Source organism: Ostrinia nubilalis, chromosome 13 (assembly GCF_963855985.1).
Source record: "Ostrinia nubilalis chromosome 13, ilOstNubi1.1, whole genome shotgun sequence".
In the NCBI taxonomy this organism is placed as follows: Eukaryota; Metazoa; Arthropoda; class Insecta; order Lepidoptera; family Crambidae; genus Ostrinia; species Ostrinia nubilalis.
The window spans coordinates 13618789-13630137 of record NC_087100.1 but is presented as its reverse complement, the minus strand read 5'-3'; positions in this window follow the sequence as shown (position 1 = coordinate 13630137).

Here is an 11349-nt window from a genome sequence, read left to right as displayed (position 1 = left end):
ACCAACCGGCCATAGTGGAAATCATTGAGGGAGGCCTATGTTCAGCCGTGGACGTCTTATTTCTGAAATGATAATGATGATGATCTTGGGGGCGCTGCCACTGCACCTGGATACATCCAGTCGCCCTGAGGCAGCTTGGCGCGGATGGTAAAGGTGCCGTAGGTGAAGGCCACGCTGCTGGTGAGCCGCCCACTGGCTACAGGCGGTAGGATGTTGGCGCCCATCGCTTGCCGGTAGCACGCCTCGGCGCTGGCGGTGCAACTGCAATAACGAAGATTGTTGAGTTAGGCCCAGAACAGACGGTGAAATGCAACTGCAACGAAACTGCAACTTTCTGATGATTCTGATGAATGAAACTGAAACTGAAAGTTTCAAACTGGTCGCGTCATGTGTGGTCTCTCAACGGATGCTATGGAAGAAACTTAGATGCAACTCAAAAGTAACTAGCAGTTGCAGTTTCGTTGCAGTTGCGTTTCACCGTCTGTTCTGGGCCTTAAACTTTTTGAGTCACAGTCTGATTTAGCTCAATCGCAGCAGATCATTAACAACAATCTTCTTCTTCTTCTTTTTTTTAATAAAGTTGTTGCACCAAAAGTTGTCTCCAGATTTTATGAAACTTTACTTGTTCAACTGCAATTACGCACCCCTAGGCCACACACATAACAGGGTCAAATAGAGACGTTATGTCAGATGTGATATAATCAGACTTTAGGTACATAGACAATACCTACTATCTAATACCTACTTTTTAATTTGATACCTACTATTTGAATTTATTAGTTGATGACTTTTGTATTTTTGTTTTCGTTTAGGAAAAGAGGTTTTAGGGATAAAATAGATTTTGCGACTGTAGACAATGGGATCGCATGATAAAAAATTTAAAGAACTATGACTAATTATAATTAGTTGTTAGGTAGGTATCAACCATTTTACTATAAAACATAACATAATTCTTACTTTAAAGCTAACAGTTCCTCTTGAATCATACACTTATCTTTTTATAAGTACAACAACATTGTGAAGAAGAAAACAGGAAAACTTAGAACTCAAGTTATGGCAACAATTTGATATGCCACTTATTAACACTTGAGGAAAATCCAACTAATGTTGCTAATTGCTTAGCAATAGACGCATAATAATAATTAAATGAAATAACCCCATGTTTATTAATAACAATAAAAGCCATTAATTTTTCTTTACAATCCTAATAGAAGATTGCTAAATAAGCGAGTAACAGAAAATTGCGAGAAAAAAAAAGAAAAGACAAAAGTTCTTAGCACATAAAACATTACAAAGAAAGAAAGTGAAAGTGCCACCCTGTCGCAACAGCGATGCCCATCGCAATGGGACCCCACTCAGCTATGCAGTGGCCCACGGTGACGAAGGCCACGGCGCTGGTTTTCAGTGTGCCCCATGCCGAGTGGGAATCACGGAGTAGACAAAAGACGGTGTTTCGTTCGTTCGTTCGTTTGTTTCAGCCGAAAGACGTCCACTGCTGGACAAAGGCCTCCCCCAAAGATTTCCACAAAGACCGGTCCTGCGCCGCTCGCATCCAGGCGCCTCCCGCGACCTTCACCAGATCGTCGGTCCACCTAGTGGGAGGCCTGCCCAGCCCACGCTACGTCTTCCGGCTCGTGGTCGCCACTCAAGAACTTTCCTGCCCCAGCGGCCGTCAGCTCTACGAGCTATGTGCCCTGCCCTTTTGTCATTTTTCAGACAAATTCAAATTCTTTGAAAGACGGTGTTTAATCAAATGAAATTAAAAACTTTATTACCTACTAGGTATAATAATCGTTTACCATCAAGGTTAGAATATTATGGAAAATGTGTGTGTGGCTTGTACCCTAATTAGACAAAGGAGCATTTAAGGCAAAATAAATTTCGCGATCGCCTCCATACTTCATTCGGTTGCATTTTTTTTTACCACAAAAGTCCATCGTTTTCCTTAATAAATAAATTTATATTAGGTTTTTTAACCTTGGCACCTTTTGGAGCCAGTTTTCATATTGTATTTTTTTTTCTAATTATCTAATATAATTATACTATGTATTAGTAAGCTGCCAGGTCCTTATCAGAATATCATTTCCAGGGCGCAAACGTCATGCGAATGCTCAGTTTTCTTTACATTAAGGCTTGATTTCCTCCTACGCTGACGTCGGTCGCGTACATCGGTCGAGCGTACGAATAAACACATTGTTTTATGAAGCACCGCACTGCAACGCCGTCGTCAGCGGCAGATGATTACATAGAACTAGTGTGTAATCGTGCGCGCCGCTGACGTCGGTCACCGATGTCAGCCTAAATGGAAATCAAGCCTTAATGTTTGAAATGTTTGGAGTTTTTCGTTTCGACCAAATGACGTCCACTGCCAGACAAAGGCCTTTCCAAGGATTTCCACAAATACCGGCCCTGCGCTACCCGCATCCAGGTACCTCCCGCAACATTACCAGTTCGGAGCTTAATCACTACATAGTATAAAACAAAGTCCCATTCTGCTGTCTGTCCCTATGTATGCTTAGATCTTTAAAACTACGCAACGGATTTTGATGCGCTCTTTAATAGATAAAGTGATTCAAGAGGAAGGTTAATTATGTATAATTAGTATTAGTATAGTCATAATTTTAGAGATTTCTAATGTGATGTCATAAAGTTAGCATTGTATATAGTTCCAAAATACTGAACTGTCCTATCGATGACATTGACAGTGGGGCGCCACCGTCAATACCGGATCGCTGTTTCCGACTTTTTCCGTGTTGGAAACCATATAGTTGAACGATGGTAGCGCCCCCCTGTCATTGAGTTTGGTGGGACAGTTCAGCATGGGTCATCTATACCCGTGCGAAGGCGGGGCGGGTCGCTATATTATAGTATCTATCTGGGGGCACGGCAGTGCCCCCACCAAGTCGAGCAAAAAAGCGGCACGGCCGTACCATCCTTTTCTCGAAGCAATTCAGGCCATTTTCGACTGCCTGTAACTTCGTTGTGGATAAAACTAGAAGGCTGAATTTTCATTAGCTATGCAGACATTGTAAAGACACGGTATATTTAAAATTTCATTCAATTTGAACCAGTAGTTTAAGAATTATAACGGGTCAAAGTTACTTAATTTAGTCACTCACTGACTGACTCACTGACTCACTGACTCACTGACTCACCGATCATCAAAACTCTAAGGCACTTCTAGCAGACCTAGAAGCTTCAAATTTGGAATATAAGTAGTGTTTGGTGTATGAATCAAGGAAAAACTAAAATATTTGGGGGCACGGTAGTGCAACCGCCAAGTCGAGTAAAATTTTTCAATTTCGGTCCAGTTTTCTAGATACATAACTGCTGTCTACAAAATACAAAAAGAAATGAGATTTGGGGGCACGGTAGTGCAACCGCCAAGTCGAGTAAAATTTTTCAATTTCGGTCCAGTTTTCTAGATACATAACTGCTGTCTACAAAATACAAAAAGAAATGAGATCCCATCAAAAACAATACTTGTCAAAAAAACCAAGTCTCGCAACTCAGTTGTTCTACGGTAAAAAGTTGTGAGATCCATGTAATACCAAGTCCAGGCCAGGAAATCTTTAACGTTTTACATAAATATATTGACTTGGCCATCGCATGAAAACACGTGTAAATTAAATTATTTAGTGCGATGGCCAAGTCAATAATTTATGTAAAACGTTAAAGATTTCCTGGCCTGGACTTGGTATTACATGGATCTCACAACTTTTTACCGTAGAACAACTGAGTTGCGAGACTTGGTTTTTTTGACAAGTATTGTTTTTGATGGGATTAACTCGTACACGTCATGTCTTCTCTATTTCAATGGTTTAATTACCTACATTCATTTGGCTTTCTAAGTCACATGCTACTGTTTGGATATCATTCATCAACACCAGGTAGTTTCGTCTCCACTGCAGGACATAATATGACAGTCTCCATCTCCAATGTAGGTATCGAAGGCAATTTCCATTTGGTCCAAACTCCCTACTCTGGCCAGACGGCATGTAGTTTCGTCTCCACTGCAGGACATAATATGACAGTCTCCAATGTAGGTATCGAAGGCAATTTCCATTTGGTCCAAACTCCCTACTCTGGCCAGACGGCATGGGGATGAATTGGATTTCATGCATCATCATCATCATTTCAGCCATAAGACGTCCACTACTGAACATAAGCCTCCCCCAAAGACTTCCACATCGCACGGTTGGTAGCGGCCTGCATCCAGCGCCTTCCTTTATTAGGTCATCGGTCCACCATTTTATTATATGAGTTTAATTCTGTGCTGGCGATACAGGAGTTGGAATGGAAGGTAAGACACTGCCGACTATTGCCGACTGAAATGATGATGATGATGCATGAAATCCAATTCATCCCCATGCCGTCTGGCCAGAGTAGGGAGTTTGGACCAAATGGAAATTGCCTTCGATACCTACATTGGAGACTGTCATATGTCCTGCAGTGGAGACGAAACTACCTGGTGTTGATGAATGATATCCAAACAGTAGCATGTGACTTAGAAAGCCAAATGAATGTAATTTTTTTTTTTTTTTCATTTATTTACCAAATAAAAAGAATTACAAACAAAATTTGTTTTGACAGCATTCAGGAAACCACTAAGGTTTGTGTTGATGCTGTTGCAGTTCTACACCGATACTTATGGTTACAATAATAATTAAAATTAATTTACTATATTTTATGACTTTCATAATTCATCCCGAATATAAACAATACCCGATATTATTATGTTGACATCTCATTTATTTCATATTCAGAAGCAAATGCGTTTTAATTTTATGTTTAATATTAATTGGCGTTATATTATTTTTAAGTTCCGAGGGTAACTCGTTAAATAATCGCGGTAACAAATACGTCGCTGTGCGCTTGCCGTAGCACAGTGTTTTTTTTGACCCGAAAAAGTGACATTCTGTTTTTATCACTAATATCCAAAGTTTAACTTATTATTAATGTTAGACTAAAACACCCAGGTGACAAATAGCTATAGATTATTTTAAAAAAAATATTTTAGAAAATTTATTTTGTACTGGGTCAAACTACAATTTTATTATTATTTAAAGAAACGTACACACTAAGCTTCTCTTTGCATTGCTGGTAGGTAGGTTGGTGTATGGCGAATATTATTGCACCTATAATTGTTTAAAAGTAGTTATAGGAACGACAGTATGATTATTTTTTAAATTTAAGAAATTATTATTTTTCTCTTTTTCTACGCCGAAGTAGAATCTCTGCTTAGGTCAGATACATTTCTTAAAATAAGCTCTATCACCTATAATTTTTCTATATTCCAACTTGGCCGCAATTTCGAGAAAAAGTATTTTTTCCAAAATGTTAGGATTGTTACAAAAAATGACCTTACGTAGTTCCACTTTCTTTAGGGTTCCGTGGCCAAAGGATGCTAATCGGTCCTAATTATGTGTTTAATTTGTCTTAGGTAGGTTATCAGTTAAATTACTATCAGTGCTCAAGAATACTGTTTCTTCATCATCTTTTAAGATATATGAAGACTCTTGATCATCAGGAGTGGTATTTATATTTGCATAATATTAATTATGTCCCGTTAGCATCCTTTGGCCACGGAACCCTAAAGAAAGTGGAACTACGTAAGGTCATTTTTTGTGACAATCCTAACATTTTGGAAAAAATACTTTTTCTCGAAATTGCGGCCGAGTTAGAATATAGAAATATTATAGGTGATAGAGCTTATTTTAAGAAATGTATCTGACCTAAGCAGAGATTCTACTTCGGCTTAGAAAAAGAGAAAAATAATAATTTCTTAAATTTAAAAAATAATCATACTGTCGTTCCTATAACTACTTTTAAATAATTATAGGTGCAATAATATTCGCCATACACCAACCTACCTACCTGCAATGCAAAGAGAAGCTTAGTGTGTACGTTTCTTTAAATAATAATAAAATTGTAGTTTGACCCAGTACAAAATAAATTTTCTAAAATATTTTTTTTTAAATAATCTATAGCTATTTGTCACCTGGGTGTTTTAGTCTAACATTAATAATAAGTTAAACTTTGGATATTAGTGATAAAAACAGAATGTCACTTTTTCGGGTCAAAAAAAACACTGTGCGTAGGTATTGTTTGCTCGGCGTGTGCACAGCCGGCCCGCAGCGACCGCCCGAGTGAATACAGGGTGAACGCGTTGTTCTCGTAGCATTTCTTCGAAGAAATATTGTTTGAGAAAAACGTTTTTAAATTGTGAATGAATGGGTAAGATTTTGCAATGTTGAAATAAGCTAATATCGTCATCTAGAAATTGGTTTTTAATTTTAACAGAAACTATATTTTTTTAAATTTTTACTTGAAGCTTATATATTTTTTCGAGGTATAATTTGTACGTACGACCATAGCTACATAGTCCATATTGAATGTATGAATCAGCCATTGCGTGATACAACATTAATTTAGTTTTGAATGGTATGCGCTTTTTTAAAATTATTATATTGGCCAAAAATTGTCTTAATTTATTACAAATGTGTTGAACATGATTGGACCAGTTGAAAGTATCATCAATTATTAACCCTAGGTATCTTATGCTATTTACTACCTCCAGCGGAGGGCAGCTGCACACTAATGTATGCAGGCAGTTGTGGTTATGAGCTACTATGGGATTGGGCGGTAATCGTTTCATGTAAGGAGATTTTATGACCATGAGTTTAGTTTTTTCGCAGTTAATTACTAGACCTGCATCGTGACACCATCGTAATAGTGCATTTAGGTCAGATTGTAGTAGCGCACAAGCTTTTTGCGGGTCTTTATCCGCAATGATAAGGCACGTATCGTCGGCAAACTGATAGCAAGTACAGTTACTGAGGCAGTTGCTCATGTCATTAACATAGGTCAAGAAGTGGAGAGGTCCTAATACTGAACCTTGAGCCGTGCCAACCGTTGCCTCGACAGATTCACTTAACGATTGGTTAATTTTAACAAAGTATTTACGATTTTTCAGGTAGTCCTCGCACCATTTATGCAGTGGTCCGCGTATACCACATTTGTCGAGCTTATGAACTAGTTGTCTATGTTCTAATGTGTCAAATGCGCGTGAGAAATCAATAAAGAGAGCCATTACAATTTTTTTATTATTTAAATGCTCGTTAACCTCGTCTGTGAACTTAGACAATAACTCTGCTGTACCTTTGCCGGCTTGAAACCCGAATTGGTTCTCGTATAAAACTTCGTGTTTTGCGTAGAATTTATGTATATGCTCGCAAAAAAATTTCTCCACGATTTTGTCTATTATAGAAAGCAATGTGATCGGGCGATAGTTCGAGTAATGATCTCGTTTACCTTTCTTATGAATCGGTCTGACACATCCCATTTTTAGTTCATCGGGGTATTTCCCAGATTTAACGCTGCAATTAATTAGGTTGGCAATAGCCGTGGCAATGCCGGGCCTTGCCATTTTAATATCTAATACTTTGATATCATCTAGTCCTGGGGCTTTGTTATAGCTAAGTCTGTCAATAATTTTACTTATTTGTTTACTGGTGGCTTTTTGCAAATACAAACTACAGTTAAGGTCCATCTCAGAAATGTCCAACTGGTCTACTAATGGTGACTTACAACTAGGAATTATATCTTTGACTGCGTTATCAAACTCGTTTGCGAAATGATCCGCAATTATTTTGGGAGTAATTCCTTGTGCATCAAAGGCTTTTGCGATTGCTTGATCAATTGATAGCGTAACCCTTCCTAGCATTTGGTTAATTATTTGATAAATTTTTCTACTATTTCTAGAATTAGATTTGTTTTCCTCTAAGTAATAACAGTTTCTTCTATTTTCTAAGATTTTGTGTACTTTATTACGAGCTTTATTGTATTCTAGTCTCAAGGCCGGATCATTTGAACTATTTTTCCACGATTTAAATAATTGGTCCCTTTTATATAATTAAACCATTATAATAAATAAATAATAATAAATCTTTGGACAATTTCACACAGCGCCAGCTAGCCCCAAAGTAAGCAACTTAATGCTTGTGTTATGGGTGCTAGCTTAACGGATATACTACTTATATACTTTTTTTTTTTTAAATACATACATATTATACATAGTAACACCCAGACCCGTCACAGAAATTAAAATTCATCATTTCAATTTCTGCCCGGCCGGGAATCGAACCCGAGACCTCTCGGCATAGTAGTCCGCTCTGAACCACTACACCAAACGGCCGACATTGAAATTGAGAAGACATGTATACGAGTTAATAGATACTATACAGGGTGGAATTTTGTAATGCCACCTGAAGGGAAAGTACTCTTAATATTGTAGATAGAAATTTTTACTCAAAGAGAACATTCCTTTATTTTTGAAAAGAAATAGAACTGCATTCAAAGTTTTCCAAAAATTTTCTTGCTACACCCGGGAATCGGACCAACTAAAATATGATAAAAATTACATCCTGTATTTTTATTGCATCGATCGTTAGGGTTAAGTATAAGGATGAAATCTCTCAAACAAACTTGATAAATCAAATGAAAGGAAAACCATGAAATCTTAGATTATTGTAATTATTTACAGTATGGGGGTAAATTTTCGAAAAATTTTCGAAAATCTTTGAATGCAGTTCTCTTTCTTTTCAAAAATAAAGGAATGTTTTCTTTGAGTAAAATTTTCTATCTACAGTATTAAGGGTAGGTACTTTCCCTCCAGGTGGCATCACAAAATTCCACCCTGTATAGCGACCCGCCCCGCCTTCGCACGGGTATAGATGACCCATGCTGAACTGTCCCACCAAACTCAATGACAGGGGGGTGCTACCATCGTTCAAATATATGGTTTCCAACACGGAAAAAATCGGAACCAGCAATCCGGTATTGACGGTGGCGCCCCACTGTCAATGTCATTGATAGGACAGTTCAGTATTTTGGAACTATATACAATGCTAACTTTACGACATCACATTAGAAATCTCTAAAATTATGACTATACTAATACTAATTATACATAATTAACCTTCCTCTTGAATCACTTTATCTATTAAAAAGCGCATCAAAATCCGTTGCGTAGTTTTAAAGATCTAAGCATACATAGGGACAGACAGCAGAATGGGACTTTGTTTTATACTGTGTAGTGATTAAGCTCCGAACTGGTAATGTAGCGGGAGGTACCTGGATGCGGGTAGCGCAGGACCGGTATTTGTGGAAATCCTTGGTGGAGGCCTTTGTCTGGCAGTGGACGTCATTTGGTCGAAACCAAAAACTCCAAACATTTCAAAAGAAAACTGAGCATTCGCATGACGTTTGCGCCCTGGAAATGATATTCTTATAAGGACCTGTCAGCTTACTAATACATAGTATAATTACATATTAGATTTAATAATTAGAAAAAAAATTACAATATGAAAACTGGCTCCAAAAGGTGACAAGGTTAAAAAACCTAATATAAATTTATTTGTTGAGGAAAACGATGGACTTTTGTGGTAAAAAAAAATGCAACCGAATGAAGTATGGAGGCGATCGTGAAATTTATTTTGCCTTAAATGCTCCTTTGTCTAATTAGGGTACAAGCCACACACACATTTTCCATAATATTCTTTCTAACCTTGGTGGTAAACGATTATTATACCTAGTAGGTAATAAAGTTTTTAATTTCATTTGATTAAACACCGTCTTTTGTCTGAAAAAAGACAAAAGGGCAGGCACATATCTCGTAGAGCTGACGGCCGCTGGGGCAGGAAAGTTCTTGAGTGGCGACCACGAGCCGGAAGACGTAGCGTGGGCTGGGCAGGCCTCCCACTAGGTGGACCGACGATCTGGTGAAGGTCGTGGGAGGCGCCTGGATGCGAGCGGCGCAGGACCGGTCTTTGTGGAAATCTTTGGGGGAGGCCTTCGTTCAGCAGTGGACGTCTTTCGGCTGAAACAAACGAACGAACGAACGAAACACCGTCTTTTGTCTACTCCGTGATTCCCACTCGGCATGGGGCACACTGAAAACCAGCGCCGTGGCCTTCGTCACCGTGGGCCACTGCATATGCTGAGTGGGGTCCCATTGCGATGGGCATCGCTGTTGCGACAGGGTGGCACTTTCACTTTCTTTCTTTTTAATGTTTTATGTGCTAAGTTAAGTACTTTTGACTTTTCTTTTTTTTTTCTCGCAATTTTCTGTTACTCGCATATTTAGCAATCTTCTATTAGGATTGTAAAGAAAAATTAATGGCTTTTATTGTTATTAATAAACATGGGGTTATTTCATTTAATTATTATTATGCGTCTATTGCTAAGCAATTAGCAACATTAGTTGGATTTTCCTCAAGTGTTAATTAAGTGGCATATCAAATTGTTGCCATAACTTGAGTTCTAAGTTTCCTGTTTTGTTCTTCACAATGTTGTTGTACAGTCACGGAATGAAAAGGTTCGTCAGTTTTCAAATTGATTCCTTCAACGAATCGCGAGCACATATTACCTTTTGAAACTATGTTACAGAATAATCTCGAGTTAGAGAAAATAATCTTTAACTGTTCGTCAGTAAAGTTCAAAATTATTCAGATCAAAGTTGTTTGACGATTTAACTTGTCAAGAAGATTATTATGATTGATAAACTAAAACCTTCTTGTTGGTTCAACCTGCCATTAACTATTAAATAAAAAAAACTACATTTTGTAACATTGCACTGATGGGACAGAAAAATAAACAAGCAAAACCTTATTCGTTAGCAAACGTCATATTTATTTAAATGTTAGCAGCACTGTTTCTTGCACGGTTATGTTGGCAGGTTTGACTCTTACAGTACCTAGTGCATGCGAAAACCGACACTAAGGTGACGAACCTTTTCATTCCGCGACTGTACTTATAAAAAGATAAGTGTATGATTCAAGAGGAACTATTAGCTTTAAAGTAAGAATTATGTTATGTTTTATAGTAAAATGGTTGATACCTACCTAACAACTAATTATAATTAGTCATAGTTCTTTAAATTTTTTATCATGCGATCCCATTGTCTACAGTCGCATAATCTACTTTAATTTTATCCCTAAAACCTCTTTTCCTAAACGAAAACAAAAATACAAAAGTCATCAACTAATAAATTCAAATAGTAGGTATTAAATTAAAAAGTAGGTATTAGATAGTAGGTATTGTCTATGTACCTAAAGTCTGATTATATGATATATCACATCTGACATAACGTCTCTGTTTGACCCTGTTATCACCATATCAATTTTCCCCTGCTCAACTACAGTCTGGTATTTCCCAAACAGAAACAAGATAATTTCATAATCGACCCAAAGTTAAATAGCCTAATCAAAATAATCATAACTTATACGATTAATTTGGATAAAAAAATAATATGGCCACTAAAATATATAAATCCAGATCTCGCGAGTT